Genomic DNA, 27599 nt, shown 5'->3' on the forward strand with positions numbered 1-27599 from the left:
CAAATAGGAGTTTTTCACTCATGACCCGGAAACAGTTTGAACCTCAGCTTTCAGCCTGAGGTTGAACTCAAAAGAACAACATGGTTTAGTTTAGGGATGTCCGATATTGGCTTTTTTGCCAAAAACCGATATGCCAATATTGTCCAACGCATAATTTCCGATTCCGATATCTACCGATACCACTGCCAATATATGTGGGATATTAAACTAATTTTAGGTAACATCACATACCTCCTGTCAAGGAATTAACACATCATGCCTAATTTTATTGTGATGCCCCATTGGATGCATTCTCAAATGCAACAAGGCTTTCAAAATGTAAACACTGTCTGTGCAAAGAAGACATACTTCAACTTAAGTTGTGGAAAAAATGCCATAGTTATTTATTTTCTCTCCCTCCCTCCATGAGTCTATTACAGTGTGGCAACTCTACTGTACAGTTTTGAAAACTGCACATTTCTTTCAGCTACAAACAACGCTTCATTTACGCGTTGGTAAATGCCGGTGAAATCAAGGCATTATTTTATCGGTTTTAATGATAGGCAAAAAAAAACGATAAAGATATTCACCAATATTACATTTTTATGCCAATATCGGGCCGATAATATCGGTGGGCCGATATTATCAGACATCCCTAGTTTAGTTTTAAAAGTGCACATTGAATGATTAATGATAAATTGAAATATATTGTCTTATCCATTTCTATTACTATAGTGTGTGCCTATTTATAGATGAAAAGTATATAAGCCATGTGTGTAACGTGTGTGGAAACACACTGACAAAAAAATAAAATTGCCTGAAAATCAATGTGGTAGTGTGAAACAATGTGATCAAAAACTCATTAGTCAGAAAAAAAACAAAACCACATTTTTTTGATATTGGTATTTTTTTAGGCTTCCTTAGCTGCTGTGTTTGTTTGTTTTTTGTTTCTGTTCCAAAATACGTTGTTGGTAAAGTTTAATCCCACCCAAAAAACAAATTGTACACATAAGGTCGAAAGAAAGTCAAATTCCTGGATTGGGCAACATCCACAAAAAAACGGAGGGGTTCGGTTGTAAGAAAAAACTTGAAGATGCTACACCATACTCAAGAGGATTCATTTTTAGTATGGATGAAAACCAATAGGCATTTATGTGTTTTGTTCTGGTTTTGTGTTCTATTCTTCATCTGCCAACAGGGCTGGCAGTCGTTAAAGGAATTCTGCTGTGCCTGTCTGAGAAAATATTGACGCATAGTCCTCCAAGTAGGATGAAGAAAACCACAGAATTTATCCTTGATACCTTGTTTTCTATCTTTATATCTTTGCCCGTTACGTCTCAGAATGAATTGTTTAGAGGGAAGAGATAAACAGTTAGAATCACTTAAGTTTACTAATATGAAAAACTGCATTGATTTTTTCATGGCTACAGATGCCTTTATGCAGAACGCATAGGCTAATTATTTTATTTCACAGTAGATGGCTTGTACGGTTGGATAAAGAGATTAGTATATCCTGATTTTTAATACAGAGGTTGAAAATACTGGAATAATTCATTCAATATAAATTTTAAATAGAAAAATTAGCTTGGGGGGAGCATGCTGAGTATGACCTATGACCTACATGCAAAACACAGTTACAAAGGTGCCAAACATGACAGACCTGATATTGTAACTTGCAATAATAATAATAATAATGATAATAATGATAATAATAATAATAATAATAATAATAATAATAATAATAATAATAATAATAATAATGGATTAAATTTTATATAGCGCTTTTCTAAACACCCAAAGTGCTTTACATTATTGATCCATTATTCATTCGCTCTCACATTCTCCCTTTGGTGGTGGTAAACTACATATGTAACCACAGTTACCCTGGGGCAGACTGACAGAAGTGTGGCTGCCAATTTGCACCTACGGCCCCTCCGACCACCACCAAACATTCATATGCATTCATACACCAGTGTGAGTGGCACTGGAGGCAAGGAGGGTGAAGTGTCTTGCCCAAGGACACAACAGACTGACTAGGATAGAGTGGGATTTGAACCGCCAACCTTTTGGTTATTGGACAACCCGCTCTACCACCTGAGCCAATAGAAATTAATTTTTCATTACACTTCAGAATATAGGACTAAGGCCCAATCCCAATTCACCCCTTAGCCCTCCCCCTTACCCTGACCCCTTGGCCCTTTGACTTGGCACTACCCCTTGAAATGGAGGTTGAAACATTCCCCAGTGAAATGGGACAACCCTTCGCGACCTGTTACGTCATCAGGAATCATCAATGCCACTATTAACAGATGCAGTAATTTTGTTTTCCAAAAGTATTCACCATGTTGTCAGTAGTTGTAACCATCTCTGTTGCTTGGGCTTTGGTCATCTTTTAACATCTATTAACCGTAGAAATCTGATCTATAACACATTGAAACCATCATACGGTCAACCAAAAGATTAAGTTGTTTTACGAAGAAAATACGTACATTTGTGCCTTTCTTTCATCACACTACTGCACATTTTGATTGTGTTTACCTCCATCTTGCCAACGATTCGAACAGAATTATGGAAAATTTCTTCTTCCCCTCCGTTCGTAGTGTGGTCCTGAAATATCTTCGTTTCAAAGCCTATTCAGCCCTCCGCCTTAGCCCTTCCCCTCTGTCTAATTGACAATAGGGACAACCCTACCCCTTCACGTGTACGAGCAAAACGGAGGGGGAGGGGTAAGGGGGAGGGCCAAGGGGTGAATTGGGATTCAGCCTATAACTATCTGCAATTGCGACTTGATCATGTCACAGTTTGCTTTGCTACTCTCTCCCTCAGCTTGCCACACTTTGTCAGCCACTACAGCTTCAACTGGGACTCCCAACTGCTGTCTTATTATTATTATTATTATTATTATTATTATTATTATTATTATTATTATTATTATTATTATTATTATTTTATTGCCGGATTGCAACCAGCATTAAAATGTGCATACCGCCACCTACTATACCAGAGTGTGCAACATCAGGGTTTATTATTTCAGGTTATAATCTACATAATATTTATAGGAAAAAAAATAAAAACAAAACAAAAAATAAATTCATACATAAAAATAAATAAATAAATACAGCTGTACTAAATAAATAACATCAGTATCAACATAATATTAAATATATTAGAATTTATATCTTGTCTATTAGTCCTGTTTCCCTCAGAAAAACGCAGAGAGCCTTGTAGCACTCTCCCATTTTATCACTTCTTTCTAGTATTCCTTCTAAATTCCATCTCCGTTAAGTTTATATATGCACTATGCTTGCTAAACTTCATGACAACATGCTAAACATTTTCGACATCATTACATCACATTTATCACAAACACACTTGACCATTAAAAACATTGTTGATCTTAATCTTGTATGTCCCATTCTAAGTCTTACTACTGCCACATCCTCTCTTCTGTTCTTGGCTTGAAAAACTTTTACACCAACTGATTTTTGGACGTTGTAATAATGCCTGCTGTCCTCTCCCTTACCTTGCTCCCAGCTGTACCTAATCAGCTGGCCACAATATAAGATCTGCTGGTTCATTTACTCATTGCCAGATTGTTCTTGCTTTATGCCTGACTGTCCGGCTTTGTTTTCTTGCCTGATTTTCTGGTTCCGACCTCGCCTGATCCTGATTTCATCTCCGGTAAACGAACCACAGTCTTCTGTTTTTGACCATAAGATTTGCCTGTCTGTTTCATGGTTCTCGTCTGCCCGTGACTGTGCGGTGTCTCTCACCTTTGGCTTCCTCCAGAGAGACATCTGTATCTTTTGTTACCATCCGAGCATCCTGTTCCCTGGACATTCCTCCGAGTCAGAGTCCGGTTCTAGTCCATGTTCCATCCAACCAGATTTCAACTCTAGCCATCTATCATCTTTGTAACTCTGTGTCCTCAGTCCACTAACTGTACTCAGTGCAGAATCTAGCCTGCACCTCTGGCTTGGAGGCAAAGGATTTACCTGCCACATAGAAGACGGAGGTTCAAATCCGGCTCATACACCCACTCACCCAAGCTCTTTCACAATTCAGCTTGCTTCTGTTAAAATCATAATAAAGAACATTTCTGACTTCTACCTGTGTGTGGGTCCAAATACACAACCCGTTATAGGTCGATGATCAGAACCAGGATCATCTTTTTCTTACTGAGGCTTTGCTACATTCAGATGCACCAGTGTAAGACCTGTTATAAAAAAAAAAACAGAGGGGGGATGTTTTTTTTTTTAAACATGAAACAACAAGCCATCGATGGGCATATTTGTTTTTTAAGTTAACGGTAGGCCCTATTACATGTCGAACAGTTCAACATTCATTTTTAACACTAGTGTTCAAGGACATGGAGATGGCAACAGACCACACAGTGAAACCGGATCAATCAATGCCTTACCAACATTAGTTACTGCGACAGGATCAAACAGAATTTTACTCTACTGTGCTCGCGTCACTGTGCAAACTGGACTGAGGTCAACAGAGCACTGGCAGGACACTTCTGTAGTTAGAGGTTTGGCTACAACAACAGGCGGTGGTGGGCCAGTCGACCAAACTGCAGTCCCTCTAAAGGTAAAGCAGGGTGAACATCAACTGGAAATACACCTTTAACCAGGTCACAGTCTAAGACCACGTTATGTGGCGGTACAGGAACAAAGCCAAGTTCCATCTGTATAACCACAAAATCACCAGTCTCAGAGTCAGATGAAAAAGGCAACACTGACTGAACAATGAATGAATGTTTAGCCCCAGTGTCCCACAATATCTTGATATCCACGCTCACCCCATCAGCCAAACACACACGCACATCCGTGAATGGCTCAAACCCCGCTCTGTGCATACTGACGTGCCATAGCACACATAATTGGAGTTGGAGGAACCACACCGGTCTTATTCCTTAGCATTGGACACTGGTCTTTCTTCCTGTCCCAAAAATGATAGGCCCCTGAACTCAGTGGCCCCTGGACTTCAGCCCAGGTAAGCCTGGCAGCCATGAGGGGGACATTCACAAATTCCAAGACTGCCGACAGTTTGGTTCAGGTGAAAGTTAGTGCCAGCAATGTAGGCTATAGGTGTAAGAAAACTCAGTCCCAACCTGCCAGTTATTTCAATGGGTTTTTAATCATTGACAGGGTTGTTCCCCCCAAGGATGAAATTCATTCAGCAGAATTGCAATGTAAAAACCGGAGGTGAGGTTGATCCCACCCCAACAAATCGCACCCTGACTATATATTAGGACCACCAATAGACCTCTAGTGATTTATAATAATTAGAGAAGTCTTAATCCCAGTCATTGTCTGTAAAGTAAATTGTTCAGCAAAGAGGTCATATGGTAATATCAGTCCCATGCAAATCAACACCTCTGTTATTTGGAGTCATTTTTAACTTTTTTTGTTTGTTTGTTTGTTTGTTTGTTTGTTTGTTTGTTTGTTTGTTTCCACTGTGCATTTATACAGCCAGTTTTCTGGTTGAAATCTATGAACACTGTGCAAGTGATGTTAAATGACAGCTTTAAAGGTGTTTTGGGTGTAAATTCAGAAGGCTCATGCCCCAAAATAATATAGATATCAGGCTCAAGATATCAAAATCCATCTTCTTCATCAAAACATAACAAAGGAAATGGATGGTATGCATGACAGTGTACAGTAAGGAACATTTTTCTAATAGTTAATAGTGCACTGTGGTATTGGAACCGGGGAATAACATTCTGAATTTTGAGTAAAATTACTCCAGGTGAATTTGCCATATAAAACATAGATTTGGAGGACTGATTTCCAAATCACCAGAGGTCCTGAGGATATACTACTCCTATACGAATAGAGCCTAGAGGCCTATTGAGGGGAAAAGAATTGTGGAGGGACAACTTCAATGTACAGAGACACTGCAGGGCAGTCACTTGGGCATATTTCATGACTATGAATGTAATGTTACTGTTTTATATTCTAAGCCTCTTTTTATCAAAGTGACTGTGTATAGGCTGCCTATATATCCCCCCCTCCCTTTTTTGTCACAGAGTACTCAGACATACTCTAAGTCATTCATACAAGTGTTGTGAGTGTTGTAGCACCAGGCAGTTTGACACTGCTGTGTTGTCATCACTATCATTCAGTCCCATTTCATTTTTAAGCTGGCAGGTGAAGTGGCATGTCTCTGAGCAACATACTGAAGATTATAACTAAAAAGAATTATTTACTTACCAGTGAAGAAAGTAAAGATTTTTTTTAATCCAGATTCTTTTTGCCTGATGTTGATGGTATTCTAGGGTGGTTTGACTTACGTAATCTACAGTAACTTTTTTTCCGTTGGGGATAGCTGTAACAGTTCATTCCAGGGACAGACATCCACATTTGCCACCACTGTGACAGTGATTAAACCCTTATGTGACACATGCACCTTCAGGAATGCTGTCCACACACACACAGTTGTCTGTCAAATCCAATGAGGATGTGTACCTCTGTCTTTTATGGCTGAATGGCCTTATCTAGGTCCAGTCCTGTTTCATGTGGGACATGTATAAATGGTTGTTATGTTAGCGGCAACCACAGCCTCCTCCTGAGTCTCCTTTGCAGTCTCTTGGCCGTCCCTTCATCCTGTCCAACATATGGGTCCCATCTATGCACAGCTGCCACCAGGTGTTAGGGTCAGCAGCCACATCAGCTTCCAGATACTTAGGTCTGATTTTTGTACTCCTTCAGCTGATCTTTGTAATTTTTCCTGTGCTCTCCAGCTGACCGACATCCTTGTTGTAGAAGGCCATATTTCACCCTGCAATGAAGCTGATTTAAGGGCATCCTTACCACATGCCGTAGTCATCATGCCGAGTGATTATAACCTCAGTACTTATGCACACACATTAAAGCTGCATTGACTTACACACTTTAGACACTTTGCATTGACTTATATACATTTCCTTGAGTTAACCTCAACTTAACCTTATTCTTAAAGCAAGTCAAGACTTAACGCACTATTTTAATGATTTACACTGTGGGTAGATAAAGTTGCTCCCAGCTGTGTAAAAAGAGAACCATGGGCACACACATACACCCACAGTAAGTTTTCACAGGGAAAATCACCAGCTTCCTTCTACAGCTCTCTCCTCTTAGTACATCAAATATAATACAAAGACAGAAACGGATATTTCATCAAATTATGGAAAAGTATGTCTTTCCCAAGCTTCCCATGTTGAGACTAGAGCAGAACAGTAGAACTGCATCCAGGTCACATCTGAAGGAATGCGATCAGTAATTGAAAATTACAGGTGCTGCTTATGCATTCAACCCCCTATCTATCTGAAAACACCTGTGACTAGCCAAAGTCTATATCACAGCGTAGATTTTCTGTCATGAAAAAACTGGAGAAAAAAAAAGAAGCAGAAGACCTGTGTGCCCTCTGACCACTTGAATTACAATGTGCTGAAATGTAATTATGGACTTATTGCCGGTGATGGTAACAACCATCAAGCACTGCATCTTTAAGCAACTTACATTTATTTTGGTGAGACTTACACTAACATTAATCATAACCACAACATGCCTAAACCTAACCATTACCCTAACGCTACTTTAATGAAGCCAAAAAAAAAATAAAAAAATACAGATCATAACACTCAAATTTAGTAATTTATATTTATATATAAGGGGCGGCTGTGGCTCAGGTGGTAGTGCAGGTCATCCAATAACCGAAGGGTTGGCGGTTCAAATCCCGCTCTCTCCTAGTCAGTCCGTTGTGTCCTTGGGCAAGACACTTCACCCTCCCTGCCTCCAGTGCCACCCACACTGGTGTATGAATGTTTGGTGGTGGTCTGAGGGGCCGTAGGTGCAAACTGGCAGCCACGCTTCTGTCAGTCTGTCCCAGGGCAGCTGTGGCTACAAATGTAGTTTACCACCACCAGAGTGTGAATGTGAGAGCAAATGAATAATGGGTTAATAATGTAAAGCATTTTGGGTGTCTAGAAAGGCGCTATATAAATCCAATCCATTATTATTATTATTATTATTATTATTATTATTATGATTATTATTATTATTATTATTATTATATTGTGAGTTTCATGTGTATGTTGTATGTAGTATAGTAGTTGTGAAGTCCGTCTTCTCTTGCCTTGTGGCTTGCAGGTCAGGGCCTGCCTTGTGTTTTTAGCAGGCTTCTGAAATGTGTAGCCAATCCATCCCCAACCTTATTCTTATGATGTCATCCTTGGCGGGAAGCTGGTTGGCCAGTATAGGCGTAGAATCCTCCTCAGGCAATAGATGATGAAGTCTGGATTTTCTTGGTAACGGTCACAGCTGTCCTCCATGCTTTTGCTCTGCAGAATAGGACTGATTGATGTGAGTGTTGAAATGTCTGACCTTGGTGTAAAGGGAGAGTTCACTGGAGTTCCAGATGTTATGTAGCTGCGAGGTTGCTGTTCTTGCCTTAATATGTACGTCTGCTCTGCCCTGTCTGTCAGTGATGCTGCATAGGTAGACGAAGGCTCCAACTTCACACAGTGCACCTCATTCTAGTATAATCGGATCTGTATGCTTTGGATTTGCCTTAAGGATTCTCATATTTCCTCCGTGGATCTTGATCTGTGAGTTATGGTGGGCGAAGAGGGCCAAAGCATTTGCAAAGCCAAGATCAAAGAGTTGGATCCAGAGGGTCCACCGGATGTTATCTGGCTTCTAATGTCCAATAAGAAAATGTATGCTCATAGAAATACGGAAAAAAACTTAGAATTTTAGTGCAAGAAAATTATAATTTGTTTAATTCAAATCTGCTAAAGTTATGCAACCAAGAAACCCAGCACCCATTCAAATCCACAAATGCATCCTTTGGCACAGAGGACTTCAATGTTTTGGTTGTTTGTTTGCCCCAGCAACTCTGTGGTCTCTCAAATTCCATTCCTTCAAGGCCAATCGAGTACATAGCAGTTAAACAAGGAGGCAGCAGGGTACCTCTGTGAATGGTTTTTATAGCTGACATCTTGGAAATGGTGGCTCTACAACCTCACAGATCTTTACACACACACACACATTTTCGCACACATTTATCAGCAAACTTGGACAGACACTTGGGGCTGACATTTCAAACTGTCAGAGAGAATGCTGTCAAACTGTGCATTGTCATGGGACAAGATGCCTGTATGCGGCTGTATCTGTGTATGAGTTGGCACGTGTTGATGTGTGTTAAGAGCAACTTGCTTTCAATAGCCAGGGGAGATTTATATAATAGCATTGATTTTTTTTTTTTTTTTTTGATTTTTTTTTTTTTTTTTACTTTTTGCTTACACACGTCTTACATATTACATAACAAAACAAAACAAAAAATCAAACTTAAAGACTCCTGCCATTGACTAACCCCCACCTCTTCACACACAGAGATACATATACACACCATTCACATCCTCTACCCACCAAACGCACACTTATCGAATTAAATAAAGTCAGCGTTTTGCAGCTAGTCAGTTGCAGGGAAATAAAACACCATGTCATTTAGCGCTGATGGGATGGAGCCTCTATAAATAGTCATTTCCTGCTTGCCTTTAATTAAGTGGCGCTACTGTCAGCTGTCACAGAACACAATTATCAAGCAGACCCATTTAGCAAACTAACCCCTTCGCTGTCTCTGTCGGTTTATCCCTCCGTCGGTCTGTCACTCCGCTCTGTTTACTATCTGCTTTAATGCTCATCTTTCCTACTCCATTATCTTCATTCCATTGCTTTTGTGTGTTTCTGCCATTATATGTTGGTCAGTCTTGCTAAGAGTGTTTACCCTGTTCTATTTGCCTTTACAATGTCTGTAACAAGGCTTTTCACTGGATATGTTTGCTTTGCCCGTAGGCACCCTCTCTTCTTACTCCTCTAATCTGTTATAAATTTCCTGTTTTATATTTCTCCTTCCATGTTGGCATCTGCCCTCTACTCTAGCTTTTTAAAGTGTTTTTTTTTTTCAGGTTCGCATGTGTGTCTGTGTGTGTGTGTGTGTTTGTGCATGTGTGTGCATTTGACCGTGAGTGAGACTTTGCATGAGCTTTAGTGGGTGTGTGATAACATCACTGCTGTGTTTATTTAAAAGGTCTATTGCAGTTCTGATTGGAGCTACACTCTCTGTCTCCATCTGAAAGCTCTGAAGCATGTTATTCCCCTGGTAGAGAAAGTTAGACAGAAAGAGGGGGAGTGGCAAAAGGAAGGGGGGAAAGCGAAACGCAAAGAGGAAAAGAGACAAGGGAATGTGTGTGTGAAAGCAGTGGCGGAGGGGTAAAGAAGACATGGAGAGATAGCGAGAGCAAGGCTAGGAGATGGAGATGGTGAGAGTAGGATAGAGAGAGGCTGAGAGAAGGACACTGCAAGGACAGTGCAGAGGAACGAGAGTGGAGAAGGAGGAGGGAAATGCACTCGGGGACACAGAAGAGGGAGGTGCACACATGCACACACACAAATACATATCTGTAGCCACACATAGCTGCCCACATGGCTAAATTTATGCTGGGTCTCACATATATCGATAGTCAATCAGTCTTTATCATAAACATTCCTGGGAAACACAACCTCCCATTTCCGCTGACACACTAGCACCAATACACAATTAATCTCTCAAACACACTCACAGTTATCACACGGAGCCATATGCTGAATATTCTTTTTAAAGCGCACACGTTTTATTGATCCACACTCATGTACAGTGTATGCCTACTAGATATGAGTACGCATACATACATACATGTACGTGTCTGTACTGTTGATGTTTTTCCTCCATTGTTTGGGTTTTACACACTCAAGCGTGCAGACACACACACTCAGGGGAGGTGAAGCCCAATGTGAACCATGGTTTGTCACTACTAGAGTGTCAAAGGATTTATCACCCTGGAAGTGGGCAAGAGGACCAGCAACAACAGTTTCTCCCACACAGGAAGGACATCAGATATACACACCCTCCTGTACAGCTAAACACAAGTACAAAATGATACAGGTACAAAACATTTTTTTTTTAAATTGAGAGTGTGTTCATGCCCATGCCCACATGTACACACAGATACCCTGTCTTTCACTCTTCTCTCTCTCTCTCTCTCTCTCTCTCTCTCTCTCTCTCTCTCTCTCTCTCTCTCTCTCTCTCTCTCTCTCTCTCTCTCTCTCTCTCTCTCTCTCTCTCTCACACACACACACACACACACACACACACACACACAGTAAGATGAGAAAGTCCAATTATCAGCTGGCATTTCTGTCTCAGGGTAATTTAATGCATTGGGTGAGAGCTTCTCATTTATGTTTGGTAATTACACTCTCTCTGCTTTACACTCCCTTTAATAAGCTCTAACTTCACTGCATAAACCGTTAGATTACATAGACGTGCAGACACACACTCACACACACCCACCTACGCATGCAGATGAACATTTAAAGGCACACTGTCTGGAAAATACACTTGAATTTTCATGAAACATGAAAGCATAAAAGTGGGGTGGGGTGGGGTGAATGCCTATATATGCCCACATGTGCACATCCATGCACAGCGCTCCCACTCCCACTCCCAGACCCCTCCAGTCATTCTCTTTCATATTATCATTCATTACATTATTGCACTTGTTTTGGTGCTTTGCTTTTTCCCTTCTATAATTCATTTCCTCGTCTGAATTTTCATCAGGGATTATGTTTTTGCGTTATGGAAATGCCTGTGATTACTATTCATTATGTGGTTTCATGATTCTGAGTCTTTTAAATGTATGTGTTAGAGTTTTGTGTGTGTGTGTGTATGTATGTGCATGTGTGTGTGTGTGTGTGTGTGACAGCATTATCTGTATGTGCATGTGAACGCTTTTTTATTCAGAAAGCTTAAACTGACGCAAAAGTTATGTGTGAGTGTCTATGTGTGTGTGTGTGTGTGTGTGTGTGTGTGTGTGTGTGTGTGTGTGTAGGTGTGTGTGTGTCAGTGTGTGCTTGCATTTCTTCAACTTGAGAAGTCGTGACTCTCCATCAGTGACAGAGAGGAAGCGTGTGTGCTGTGACTGTCGATGGAGCATCTGAGAGACCAAATTATAGCTGTGTCATCTGCTTCAGTTCCTGTTTGAGAAACCCACTGCATAATCATCCAACTCTTTCCAGTTTCTGATGAAAATATATACATAAAATTGGTCTCTAGTGACTTCTTTTACAAACAACAACACCTCACAAAAAGACAAGAGCTAATCAACAAGCAGCTTTACACCTATGGAACCTGTGGGGTTTATCCAAGACCATTTTTGACTGACCAGCAAATGTATCATTGTATAATTAATACGCAAAAAAAAGTTGAGTATGCCATCACTTCTTGGATACTGAGTAAATCCTCAAACTCTCAGATATCAAACAATATGCAAAGTTTAGAAGTGAATGCCTGTTAGTGTGTGATCCCAATTCCCACTAGTGCATTACAATAATAGAGTTGCCTACAAAGTTTCAGTCACATTCCTCTGTTTATTCCTATTTCTACACCTCAGTAATCACCATTTGATCAGATGCACTTTATCTATCAAGAATAAATCACATTGTCAATAGAATCATTTAATGAGAAGAGGTGAAAATATTTTACTCCAACATTACGGGTAACAGTGTATTTCTCTGATCTCGAGGTGGTAAACCTGTGTCAGCAATGTTTTAACAATAAACCAATAAATATGGATGGTTCAGACAAGTATAGACAATTTTTTTTAACTAAATTGAAACTTTACTTGTTTAGAAATAAATTAGGAAATAATAAGAATAAGCGCCTTTTCCCTTCTCTGCATTATAGTGGAGTGAAGATATAGTATTAAGATGTGCTATAAAAATGTTACTAAAATACTCATATAACATTTCGCAGTGAGTCAGGCTAACACTTAGACTGGGTTAATCCAGGAGTTTAATCTGTTTAGTCAGCAGTTCCTCAAATGAGAAAACAATATATTTTCTACTTTTTCATGTATTTCTGAATCTATTTTGCTTCAAGTTTTGGAGTTAATGCCATTGTGAAGCACTGACAATGGCTTTCTGACAGGAAAGAAAGTTTCAGGATTGGGTGTGCCCATTAGCTTTTCCTAACGACTACCTGCATGAACAACTCAGATGAACAGTTTCATGGCTGATCTAGCTTTTTTTTAGAATCAGAATCAGAATCAGCTTTACTGGCCAAGTATGTGAACACATACAAGGAATTTGGCTCCGGTTTTTTCATTACTCACAACATACAGTTACAACATGAACCCAGACAACATGTGGACCTAGACACAATATAGACAAACAGTCCACCAGAGATTGGGTTGAGATTTACAGTGGATTTACAATGTGATATGTACAGAGGGCAATTGGCGTTTTTATACAGTGAGTGGGTGTGTGGGTCCGGTCTATTAAAAATATATGCTTACGTATATATTATTTACAGTGGGTTTTACATTGTAATATGTACAGAAAGTGCAAATTGAAGTATTTATACAATGAGTGGATATGTACAGGAAAACAGCCTGTAAAAATATATGTTTATGTGTGTATATATATAAATTATTGTAGTGCAAATACAGGGTTTTGTTTTGTTACGTAGTGCAATTAGACAGTTTTATATTTTACTGTTGAATTCCACACCAGACAACCAACTAAATACTAATGACCATCCCACAGTATGATCTGTACTAGGCAATGTTTTTATTTTTACCCCACCAGTGACCCAGAATAGATGTGGCTACATTTTGGGAAAATTAGGTCAAAGTTAAAATTTTTTAATGAATTTTTTAAATCCTTTTATTTAATCCCATTTACTTATAATGGGCAAAATTTCAAATGTCAAAAAAACAACAATTTTGTTCCAATTTACTTCAAACAAGCCACATACAGGGTGGGGAAGCAAAATTTACAATATTTTGAGGCAGGGATTGAAAGACAGTGTATGACCAATTAGTTTCTTGAAAGTCATGAGAATTTATTTGCCACAAGAAAATTTACATAATAGAAAATGTTTTTATTCTATGTGTCCTCCTTCTTTCTCAATAACTGCCTTCACATGCTTCCTGAAACTTGCGCAAGTGTTCCTCAAATATTCGAGTGACAACTTCTCCCATTCTTCTTTAATAGTATCTTTAAGAAAGTCGACATTGCTGTGTGATGTTCTATTGGTAGCATGTTCTAAAACGCCCCAAATAGCATAATCCAGAGGGTTTAGATCTGGGCTAGAAGGCGGCCATAAACATGATTCCCAAAAATGGCTAAAGTTGGATTTGTTGCTGTTGTCAACAAGTGTTTTGGTGTTCTTGTGTAAGATTTTAACTTCAAATCATATTTTACTGCATTTCTAACAGTCTTGTTGTCTACCTCAAGTTCAATTGCCATTTTTCTCATGGATTTGGTTGGATCCTTTAGGATTTTGGATTTGAGAGCTTTAATAAAAGCTTTGGTACGTTTTTTGTTGCTTCCTCCACTTCCAGACTTTCTCGTAATAGTTTTGCTCAGAGTCATTCTCTTCTTTACATTATAAACAGTCTTTATGGACACTCCAACTATTTTTGAAATCTCCTTTGGTGTGACGAGTGCATTCAGCAAATCACACACTCTTTGATGTTTGCTTTCCTGATTACTCATATGGGCAAAAGTTTCTGAAAAGGTATGGATAATAGTGTTAGGTATGATTATGACATCAATATATGTTTGGTTTCAAAACAATTGACGTAGTGCCTGCTGAGAAAAAACAACTAAATGTTCATTGTAAATTTTGCTTCCCCACCCTGTATATAGAGGCAAGTGAAATGCTGACATCACAACACACATAGACATGATGACATCAGCTGGATCGATGCCAAAATTAGCAACAATACATGTGAGGGGCGGGATTTGGCACCACTTATTATTTTTTATTCTTGTAGTAGGAGAAGTTGCAAATCTGAAAATGGGAAAATTAGAGAGATATATTTGCGAGACATTTCAGACAGCATTATGACTATCGAGCCCCAGAATGTGCTACAAGAACAATTAGGCCTATCTAAAACTGTCAGTGACTTGACTTACAGATTTCCAAAAAAAAGTGCACAGCTTAGTTATTGGTGTGCCAGTCTGTAAACACATTCCCTCAGGTGCACATGAAGCGGATTTAGTGAATAGATAATCCTTCCACAGAATCAGTTTTCAAGTTAGAATGACTTATGCTCACTGTCAACTCCATAAATTAATTCTGTGCATTAAATGACCTTAACACAACTTATTGTTTTCGCTGATCTATCACCCTGACTGCATCTTCCATAATATATGGAGGTCTGGCCATGACTCATGAGTCTTTCAGGTCTTACAAACAACAATAACAAGGTAAGCCTCACAGATTCTACTGATAAGCACCCTGAACATCATGAAAAATGTCAAAGTTTTACAATTCTATTTATGCAGAGTAGATGTAACACTTGTGTTTTGTGTCCCAGGGTGAATTCTCCAGTGTATTGCTGGGAGACAAGGGTTGTACCTGACAGCCACTGCTACCTACTACTATCACACACAGCAGCACATCAGCACAGCACACATACAATGCTTCCCATGTAAGAACAAGTACCTGAATAGAAATGACATTCAGCTCCTATTCAAGTTCTGTTTGTAATACCTTTCCCACTGTATGGAGCTAAACTGAGGCTGAAAGTTTTGTACATTAAAAAAAATAAAAATTCAAACTGAAAATTAAAGCTTTGATCTTGAGTTTTGAAAAAGACAACAATGTATTCAAATTAAAAATAAGTGTATGATTTTTTTTTTTTTAGGTAAAACGTAATTTTGATTGATTTCAGTAACTCTTTAAAAAAAATGATTTATTTTCATTTTTCACTTTCATATATAATTTAATATTTGGGGTTTTATTTATTTTTTTTGTTGCATGTTTTATCTTTTAAGATTCAGATCTTATTTTATTACAGTTTCAAATCTTGTTTTTTCACTGTCAGATCTTTTTTTTTCGCTTTCAAATCTTTTTTTTAATTTCAGATCTTATATTTTTGTGTACAAAACTTTTGGCTCTGATGTAGCATGGGGGGCGTGGCCTCAACTGAGAGGGGCGTGGAATCATGAGTGACAGCATAATAAAAAGGCTAGGGATCTTTCACACTCATGTTGCCTCAAATGAACGTAGGAACTAAAACCATTCAGACTCAACACTTTATATACACCAGTGTTTCCCAACCATTTTGCCACTCTTCGCTCTTTTTTCAGGAGGGGGGGCATCGGAGGTGCACAGGCAATACTGTTGTGGGGCATTTAGAACAAGGAAGCTGAGAGGGGTGCATCAGCAACCCCTCAGATGGACCCCTGGAGTGAGGTCCGTTGTATAATAGTGTAGGAGGGATATCCCCCCTGCCCCAACCCGATACCCGGGGTTCATGAGTAACTTGCTAATCTGCGCAACACTAGTGATGGGGGCTTTATCAACAGAACTCACCGCAAAGGGGCCAGTTCACGTTCACTTTCATTATTTACTGATTTAAATAAGCAAAAAGATTGGATAATTACTGCAGTGATTAATATGTTTCGGCTGCAGGAAGTTCTTTACCCCGAACTGATGCAGTGCGTACCCTATCATTTCTTAAACAACCATCAGTTTGATAGAGAGCATAAATACTGGACAACGCCAAAACTCATCAGGTTCATTCAACTTGGAAACAGTGGTTCACTGAGTCATGGATTGAAAACCATGGAGTCTAGACCTGACCCCTATAGAGAATCTTTGGGATGTGAAGTCTTTATGAAGTGGTCCAACTCTCCCATCATCGAGACAAGATCTTGGCAAAAAGTAAATAAAATAAAATAAGATAAACAAGAAAAGCACTCGGAGAGCACAGACCTCCGCCAAGACAGATCTGCTCCCCTCGATCACCACCAAAATGTAATCATTTCTTCCTTGTGCCAGTATCAACGTTTCCTGAAAATTTCATGAAAATCCGTCCATAACTTTTTGAGGTTTCTTGCTAACAAACAAACAAACACGCAAACACACAAACACACAAAGCAAAGTGATCATAATACCTCCTGGTGGAGGTAACAAGGTGAAGAGACTGAGGTGCACCCAGTGATGAACACATCCATGCAACTGCAACCCCTCCAAGGACCAGGGGCCAACAAAGAGGATCCCAAGGCCCAGCCAACTAGCAGACAACACAGAGAAGGGGATCCAGCCCACCCCGCCAAGAGGCAACATTGCGCCTGCCCCAAAGACAGCAGAGGAGGGCCCCCCGCCAGAGGCCCCACAGCAGCCAAACACAGGCCCCAGGGGGCCAGGGACATAGGCACCAAACCCCTCGCCAGGCACCACTCACCCAGGGGCAAGCAAGATGCAGACCCCTGAGTCTCACAAGCCCAGGATGCACCTGCCCCCCCAGGCAGGGGCCCCATTAAGCTCACCAAGAAACCAGGCCGCCCCAGACAGCCACCCACCATGGGCCAGTATGCACCCTGATGCCCCGGCCAAGCGATGGAGAATGCATTCTGAAATGTCAAATTTCATCAGGGTATAATTAAAATTACACTGTGGGCCTAAGAATAGAAGACTTAGACAACCTTAGTCCACCTCAGAATCTGCTTTTTTGTACTTCTATGTTTTTGCAGTAGCTCAGAAGAGATTTCCTCTACTTCATCGTATCTATCATCAGGATCTATTACATTCACCTACATATTTGAGTGTGGAAAAGAATGAATATCTCCTTAACAAAGGTCTGGCTTTTGTTTTCACCTCTATAGAGGAGGCTGAGATAAGAAGTATTCATTTGGTTGCAACCTGCACCCTTACCACTAGATGATAAGAAATATTCCTTACTGAAAATGTACTCCTTGGTATGATGTCAAGGCAAATGAGTTAACCATGTAAATAATGAAGGCTTTTTATATTTTCTTCTTTTTGTCCTATTAAACATTATTTCTCGAGTGCTTGGATGATTTCCCCTGTTTAATTCAAGGGTCTCTATCATGAGCAATGAACAGTAGGCTATTCTTTTATTTTAAGTCTTCCCATGCATCCAGTCACTTCGCTGTTGTCTGCCACACTTTTTCACACTCATTTATTGCAACTGTCATTTTGTTGTTGTTTTTTTACGTGCTTCTTGAATTTGCTTCCATTAGCAGCTGCTGATCACAACTGTGTTCTTCATCTCAGCATCAGTAAACCTCTGATTGACCCCGTGGTCTTTTGCAGAGAGCTGTGAACAGTGACGTATGATATTATTCCAAATTGCTTACACCTGAGCACATCCATCATCTGTCTTACCTTTTCAGTTTCTGGATTTGAGAATTCTGCTTTGTGAAATACTCCTCTGAAAGGATTTGGTTTCTGTATAATTACAAACAAGAATTGTTAAAGTATTAGGTCATGTTTACGCTAGTTTTGGAAAGATGCTGCTTTTTTACCTTGATGGTAAGTCATGTGTGTGTGTGTGTGTGTGTGTGTGTGTGTGTGTGTGTGTGTGTGTGTGTGTGTGTGTGTGTGTGTATATGTGTGTCCCTCCAGGATTTCACAGGATTTTGTTTTTTATTATTGCGGCCAAAAATGCCTGATTTTGTGGCAGTATTTCTTTAAAAAATTGCGGTGAAAGTTGTAATGATTTGAGGCTTCTTTTATTAAAGTCAAAGGAACATGGGCATTTGAAAATTACCTAGAACAGTCTTTTTGAGGTTTTAGCCTTAAATAGCACCAGGAAGCAATGATTTAAAACTATACAGGCTTTATTTCATTCATTCATTTATTTGTTTTGAGCAGCCAATGAGAGCGCAGTGTCACAGAACACCAGCCAATGAGAGCATAGAGTCACAGAACACCAGCCAATCAGAGCAGAGCGTCACAGAGCATCAGCCAATGAGAGCGCAGCGTCACAGAACACCAGCCAATGAGAGTGGAGCGTCAAAGAACACCAGCTAATCAGAACGCAGCGTAACAGAATGCCAGCCAATGAGAGCACAGCATCACAGAAAACCAACCAATCAGAGCGCAACATCACAGAACATCAGCCAATGAGACTGGAGCATCACAGAACACCAGCCAATCAGAGCGCAGCGTCACAGAACGCCAGCCAATCAGAGCACAGCGTCACAGAATGCCAGCCAATGAGAGCGCAGCGTCACAGAACGCCAGCCAATGAGAGCGCAGCATCACAGAACGCCACCCAATGACAGGGCAGCGCCACAGAACGTCAGCCAATCAGAGCAGAGCGTCACAGAACTTCAGCCAATGAGAGCATAGCGTCACAGAACGCCAGCCAATGAGAGCGCAGCATCACAGAACATCAGCCAATGAGAGCGCAGAATCACAGAACACCAACCAATAACAGCGTAGCGTCACAGAATGTCAGCCAATCAGAGCGCAGCGTCACAGAACGCCAGCCAATGAGAGCGCAGCATCACAGAACACCAACCAATAAGAGTGTAGTGTCACAGAACGTCAGCCAATCAGAACGGAGCGTCACAGAACGCCAGCCAATCAGAGCAGAGCGTAACAGAACATCAGCCATTGAGGGCGCAGCGTCACAGAACATCAGTCAATGAGAGCGCACTGTCACAGAACACCAGCCAAAGACAGTGCAGTGTCACAGAACGCCAGCCAATCAGAGCAGAGCATCACAGAACACCAGCCAATGAGAGCGCAACGTCACAGAACGCCAGCCAATGAGAGCGCAACGTCACAGAACGCCAGCCAATCAGAGCAGAGCGTCACAGAACTCAAGCCAATGAGAGCGCAGCGTCACAGAACGTCAGCCAATCAGAGCGGAGCGTCACAGAACGCTAGCCAATCAGAGCGGAGCATAACAGAACATCAGCCAATTAGGGCGCAGCGTCACAGAACATCAGCCAATGAGAGCGCAGCATCACAGAACACCAACCAATAAGAGCATAGCGTCACAGAACGCCAGCCAATCAGAACGCAGCGTCACAGAACGCCAGCCAATCAGAGCGTAGCATCACAGAACGCCAGCCAATCAGAGCGTAGCGTCACAGAACGCCAGCCAATGAGAGTGCAGAATCACAGAACATCAGCTAATCAGAGCACAGCATCACAGAATGCCAGCCAATAAAAACATAGGGTCACACAACCTGAGAGCCTGATCCTTAGTTTTTCTCTTTCCTGTTGTGCTGTTACACAGTTAGAGCAAACATTTTTTGTAATAAATAACTTATATTTACAAATGCAATGTAGAACATCACTTTCATCCAAATACATGCAGTATGTTATTATATTTAGGGTTACATGGGTTACATGCACACACAGAGACACACATACACACAAAAAGAGACAGGCACACAGGGCAGCCAAACTTGGGTTGCTTTCTATCTAACACATACGAGTAAACAGTAATATTAACACCAAGTTTTAATGACTATTTTCGTTTGTGAGCTTGTTTTTTAACTCCACACACAGACTTGCGCTCGCACTCCCTCACACACTGACACACACACACACACACACACACACACACACACACACACACACACACACACACACACACACACAATACACAGAAAGGAAAGCATGCCTCCACAGGTTCTTTATTCTTCTCTTCTATTTCCTTATAGAGTATATCTGCGCTAACCTTGACCCTTTCAGTTCTTGCTATTGTTCTGAATTCAACAGCCTCTGTCATTGGGACTTGTCTTGTCGTTCCTCTTCCAGTTTCAGCCGTTCTCCTGCATGTTTTGCGGTTGAAAAGTGTCTGTGGAGCTGCCACTTTCGTTCGTGTTCCACCACAATATTGCAGGCAGTGCAGAACAGTATACCTCCGCGTTTTTGTAACACATCTGGAAACTGACTTGCACAGACTTTGGTGGTGATATTTGTCGGTAAATATGAGTGTTTTGAATCACACGTCTTAATCTTCTCAACCGTCATCAAGGAAGTGAACTTGATGACGTACATGTAGCGTACACAGGGGTGGGCGAAAGGGGGCTAAGGTGATTAGTCAAATTTGCGGAAAATTCGCGGTGATTGGACAAAATTGCAGCGCTGTGCAGAATTTGCGGTGATTGGTTGAATTTGCGTTAATAGTTGCGATCGCAACATCGCAAATTCCAAGAGGGACTGATATATATATATGGTCCTTTTCACAGGCAGACACAAAAGAAATCAAGGTAAGTCATTAACACATCAGTTGTAATGAAGAAAGATTTAAAAACAAAGGTACTTAAATACAACATTCACTTCAATAAACTTAGTAAATGACGCATGTTAAAAAGACTTCGTCAGTGCATCAGTATGAAAGTTCCCAGGTGTCCTGACTGGCAAAGTGTGCATCAAACACAACTTGGAAAGAAATGCAGCATTTTTAATATCTTCAATCAGTAAAACTCATTTATTTATACATAATTATTCAAGTAGATGCTTAAAACATTAGTGAAGATGTGGTTTAAAGTGACTTCCAAGCATGGTTTTATTTTGCAGACTTTTTTGCAGAGGTAATTATTGAAAGGGCCACATGTTTTTTAGAGGTCAAAAGGAAAATGAGCAGAGTTAAGTTGCAGACAGATACATGTGCAGAGTAAAACTGCTGTGAACCGTATGGTATCAGATTGGTAGGCCCTTTGTATCATTTGTTTTGGATCATTGGCAGAGAATTGAGGTGAATGTTGCACTGATCTCTATGAAGGAGAAGTATACATCTCTACTGTTCACATCTGCAACTAATGCTATCCATAGGACAAGGCCTTTCTCATTCAAGTGCACTACATGCATTAATTTAGTCACATGATAATTCTGCGAGATTTCCCATTCATACTGCATGTCCATCAGGTACTTCATTCTGCATCCCATTCAAATGTGAGATCCATCCATCTATACTCAGCCATAACAGCTTGTAATGTCCTTCTGGTAAAGCTAATTATAGGCTTTTAATACTGGAAGTAAAAGACAACCTATTTTAGCAACGCTTATTTAGAGAGAGCCAGCACAAACATAACACACAGACACCCAGACACACACACACACACACACACACACACACACACACACATTTATCCATTAGTGTTTTGGCACCCAATGATGCAGATACAGGGGAAATCACCTGACTATGTTTGAATAATGGAATAACTGAGCTCTTGCCGTTGTCATAATGGCTTTACACCACCCCCTTCAACACTCATTCCTCTCATCTGTAATTTATGCATTTAAAATTCTCTGTTTTTGACAATATTTCATGTCTGCTTTTCAACTCACCTGCCTCCCCCCTTTGGACACTGAAACCCAACCCACCATGAAAACAGTGACTGTTAATCATTAATATGCTATTATTATTAACCCCAGTATCAAAATGAGGTTGGGAGTATAGAGTTGAACTCCCTTTATGCAATCCCCTGTAGCCTACTTGATGCCTTCATGAAGTTTAAATGAATTCATATGCGTATCTACAAATGCAGGTTTTCTGCACACCCAGCACTGGTGTGCACAGTCTTTAACGTATGCTCCTGTGGGAGAGGGTGCCTAATTCGGTCTAATAGCATGGCTACCCTTGATCTTTCCACTGGGATCCTGGTTTTCAATTACACCCAGTTTATACCTCTCACTCCTCTGCTATACATATTGCCACTAGCACTGACAACCTAATGGAGCATCTTATTACAGTATATTCTGGCTGCAATGTTTGTCCTGCTAAACTAAGAATGACTGTGCAGTATTTTCATAACTCTATGAATGCCCACACTGTATCTTTTTTTTTTATGCTAAACATTTAGTACTGTCAGAAGCCATTTAAGTGCATATGCAATGTAAAATAATCCCATCTGTACATAGAAAAGACTTGTGACTGGAAACAAATTTCAGCCATGTTCTAGTTGACATGGTCGAGTGGAAGGCTGTTCAGCTGAAAAATACATACAGACAGGTACCGTGCAGAGGTGGAACTTATTAGTTCTAACTGTGGGCTGTGCTGTTTTACTGCGCCAGTTGGACTTCAGCTCTCTCTCTCCCTCTCTGACTCTGTCTCTCCCTCACCATCTCCCTCTCCAGGGGATTGTATCTTGGTAAATATCAAAGACACACACACACACACACACACACACACCTGTAGCACCATCCAGAGAGGCTGCAATGGACAAATAAAAGCTGGCTTCCTCTTGACTGTTTCAGTTCAGCCAGTAGTCCAAGTGGCCTTTTAAGTATTGAGTCTCCACTCTGAGGACTTTGAAAGGTCTGTATGAAGAGTATGAGGAGCAACACACGGATGAGAGTCTGTCTGAGACTGCCTGGAGTTGAACTGTAAATATAAAGTTCACTTTACCTGGGGTGTTTGATTAGTAGCAGGTCTTTATATTGCCATGAAAAAAAAACATATTTCTTTGGTATAGTGAATAAACAGTACTCACTGTTCTGTCCTAGCATTCTTTTTTTTTTTTTTTTTCTCGTTGGACTTTATTCATTAGAGATCATAATTCATGGCAATTAGTTATTGATTTTATGCTAAAATATAATACAGTTACAGACATAAACACAATATTACCTTACCTTTATTTTAATATGTTTGTGCTACATGTTAAGCGTTAGGGTATAGAAAAGTCCACTGGCGAAACATGAATGTGGACTGAAATGCAGGTGGCTTGAGTTTTTAGCATATCTTACAGCTTTCAAGATAAGATGACATATTTAAGTGATTTACTTTCTATGCAGAATTTTGAATTTGTTGTATGTAGATGTATGTTTATAGTAATTCATCCTGCTTTACAATGATGCTAATGTTAAAATGATAAGATAAGATAAGATAAGATAAGATAAGATAAGATAAGATAAGATAAGATAAGATAAGATTTTATTGACTTTACTGATCCTCTAATGAGGCAATTCAAATGTATTCATTATGTTGTATGATAATTAGCATACTAATCAATGTTTGCTGCTTGCTGTGTTGAAATGAACTTGTCATACTAACATTCTATTTTATATATATTTTACATATTTTGGCCTACTAGTTTTAGGAAACATGTAGAAAGAGCATTACATTCACCCCACCACCCCATTCAACAGAGGCCGAGCCCCTTGATGCATCTCACAACTAGATGTTGTAGGTTTACCCTGACCAGGACCTACTTCTCCTAATGGAGTAAAATGAGGTAAATACAGGGAATGATTTTAACAAATAGTAGAAAAGATCTTTATGAACATAATGTGTGTTGTTTGTACTGTCTGTAAATGACTGACTCTCATTGAAAACCTCTGGAATGTGATGTTAAAGACTGTTGGAAAATGTACAAAGAGTAGTACAGTAGTGCAGTGATTAAAAATACAACCAAATATCAGTTTCATTAAGACTAAAACTGTGTTGTTAAAAAAAGAATGTTACCTTGTTTTCTTTGCATTATTCAAAGTATGAGTATCTACTTTTATCTCATTTTAATTTGAATGTCCCTATTATGCCAATCTACTCTAATTCCAAAAGAAAAAGAACTATAATTATTCATTATTGTAATAAAACATAATGATATAAACAACAAACTAAAACAGCCATGCACTTCCAATATAATCACCAAGACATTTAAAATGGTTTATAGAAAAACAGGCAGTACAGTGTATGAAAAGGTTCCGTTGTTTCTAATGACTTTGACCAGGAAAATGTTTCAGAGAAACCATTGAAGAATACACCATCATAAATGAAAGTACTCTGCTGAGTAGTAAAAAGGAAATAAATGAAAATGCATTCATTAATCTGTGATACATTTAGTTCTACAAGTATTGTCATGGGCACAATATACTGTTAAATTAGCAAATAAATTCACTTTTTTTTTTTTTTTTTTTTTTTTTTTTAAGTTTTCAATAGGTTTCAGTTGTTTGAAATCATAAATCTGAAGCAGACTTTTCATTTTATTAAAAAAAAGAAAAACCACTCATGAAGTCCTTGACACCTGGTTGAAAATGTATTTTAAAATATTTGGTTGGTATTTTAAAAGTATACATTTAGGGTTAAGATTCTGAGATTAATGGTTACATTAAGGAAGGATTTGACCAAAAAGATATTCCATACAATATAGTAACAAAATAAATTGTAAAAAAAATCAATATGAATAAGAAAAAAAAAACAGTTTAAAGGATCAGTTTATAATATGTAGGTGATTCTGGGGACTCTAATCTTGGAAATAAAATTCAGTGTTAATAATTATTTTAGTAGATAGGTCAATCAATTGACAGATATGTACATAAACTCCTTATCTGACAAATAGTCACCACCTGGATTTAACTATGCAAATACATTTAGATCTTTCCACTGAATAATTGCTGGAGTGATTAAATATGCTTCATCTGTAACAAGTTCTTTAACATTAACTGATACACACACACACACACACACACACACACACACAGAAACATATATAAATCAAATAGAAACATCTATAAGACAGCCAACCAGCAGTCAACCAGATAGAAACATATAGAAACCATATAGAAACATATATAAACCTGATACAAACATATATAAATCAGATAGAAAGATAAATAAACCAGCTAACCAGCGGTAAACCAGATAGAAACATATGCAATCCAGATACAAACACATATAACCCAGTTCAGCAGCAGTAAACCAGAAACCTTAGCAGATATCTCATATCTTAATCATCTACAGTTCCATTATTAGCCAACTTTGCTTCATTTCAATTCAGTTAGCTGTCACTAGTAACATCAAACATTTTTAACATTATAAAAAGTTACATACCTCTATAATTGGATTACTTTTCTGCCTCCTCTTTTCTCTGCTTCTAAACTGTGCAGCTAAGGGCGTGGAAGGCCTTTTCATGGTGATAAATCCTGCAGCCTTTACCTGGATGCTTAGTACAACACCTGTTTAACGCTGTCATTCGGCTCCAATCTGGCTGTCCCACTCAGGCACATGTGCAGTGACACCGGGGTCTGGGAGAGCTCACCTGAGAAATTACAGGCGGGGATGTTGTTTTGTTTTTTGTTTTTTTCATTTCTTTATTTTTAAGACAGTTAATGAGAAATTATGATGTTATCAATACTAGTATTTCTTTGTGTACTATAATTATTATTACTAGTATTTTATTTTTTGTAATTGTTTTTTTTTTTTTTTTTTTTGCCTTCAGCTGTTGGCGCCCTGGGCAACTGCATATATGGCCTATGCCACAAGCGGATTTGGGTGATTCAACACATCCTAGAGACTGACCCTAGAGTGATGGGCTCATCAGGGTAAGAAGAGAGGTGGATGAAGTGATTACCCATCATGCCTAGTGCCTACAGTATAAACCTGTGGGGGCAGTGTTCTGAGGGCATCATCTCGGGTTGACTAAGGTGGTCAGGTCTAGGTTCAGCAATGTTATGTGTCCAAAAAGGAGGCAAATAAATGTGTTTATTGAATGGACTGCATGCTGTGAATAAAGCTAAATGTACAATGTTCAATGAAAAGCCTAAAAGGGCACATGTCATCCCGTTACTTATTGAGTTACACTGGCTACCCATAGCTGCCCGCATCAAATTCAAATCCTTAATCCTAGCCTACAAAATTCTCAGTGGGTCTGCTCCTACCTATCTAGGTGCACTGACAAAAGCTTATGTTGTCCCACGACCACTCCGCTCGTCTGGGGAACGTTGTCTGGTGGTCCCCAGACCTTGTACAAGACAATCCAGGCTCTTTTCATGGGTCGTTCCATGTTGGTGGAACGCTCTACCAAGTACTATGAGAACAGAGGCATCCCTGCCTATCTTCAAGAAGCTCCTGAAGACCCAGCTCTTCCAGGAGCACCTCCTGTCCTAGCACTGGCAGATATTCCATTTTAAATATTTTAATAAAGTTCTTCCCAGGCTTATCACGGATTTTCCCAGGATTATCTCTGGACCTGCTGTGGTGGTCCTACCTCTCTCCTGCCTTCATCATCATCACTCACCTATCCTCAACTGCCCCCATGTGTCTCCCCCTACTCCCCCTTCTCCCCCTCTCCCCCAGTCTCTATCTCTATCGCTCTCTCTTTCTCTCTTTCTTTACCCTCTCTCTTTAACCCCAACTGGTCAAGGCAGACGGCCATCCTCCAGGAGTCTGGGTCTGCTCGAGGTTTCTGCTGTTAAAGGGAAGTTTTTCCTCGCCACTGTCACCAGTCACAAGTGTTTGCTCCGGGAGGATTCTGTTGGGTTTCTGTAAATTGGCTTAGAGTCTGGTTTTTGACCAACTCTATATATAAAGTGTCATGAGATAACTTTTTTGTTGCAATCTGGCGCTATATAAATAAAATTTGATTGATTAAGTGATTTAATTGGTTTTCCCCTGTAAGTTGCTTTGGAAAAAAACGTCTCCAAATGTATAAACCAAATGCAAAATGCATAAACAGAAAAAAATTAGAGTGTCAGACTTTTTTTTTGCAAGGATATATATGTAGGATATGTATGCACAAAATATGAAACTAGAATAATTCCATGTGTAACAGTATATGCAATTTCTGTTTTTAATATAAGTACATACTCCAATTTCACAATGTTTATTTCATGTACTGTATGTCATACACTAATATCTACATATGCATCATATATGGCAACATCACTGATATGAGGGAGTATACGTATTTGGTATTGGTTTATTGTTTTTAATTTTTATTGTTTGTAATTGTACAGGTGTTTTATCTCTTTGAGTCTATTCTTGTATTTTATTCTTTTATTTTACTTTTTTTATTCTTCTGTACAGCACT

At 39.6% G+C, this 27599-nt stretch overlaps 1 long non-coding RNA gene across 1 annotated transcript; it reads left to right on the plus strand.

The window, feature by feature from the left end:
- The first annotated feature begins 10775 nt into the window (after positions 1-10775).
- On the plus strand, positions 10776-21000 carry LOC115429152 (uncharacterized). The gene is made up of 3 exons (XR_003936730.1): positions 10776-10786; positions 12840-12844; positions 20891-21000. It is a non-coding gene; the product is annotated as an uncharacterized LOC115429152 (long non-coding RNA).
- Positions 21001-27599: the final 6599 nt, after the last annotated feature.

This window comes from Sphaeramia orbicularis, chromosome 1 (assembly GCF_902148855.1).
Source record: "Sphaeramia orbicularis chromosome 1, fSphaOr1.1, whole genome shotgun sequence".
Taxonomy (NCBI): Eukaryota; Metazoa; Chordata; class Actinopteri; order Kurtiformes; family Apogonidae; genus Sphaeramia; species Sphaeramia orbicularis.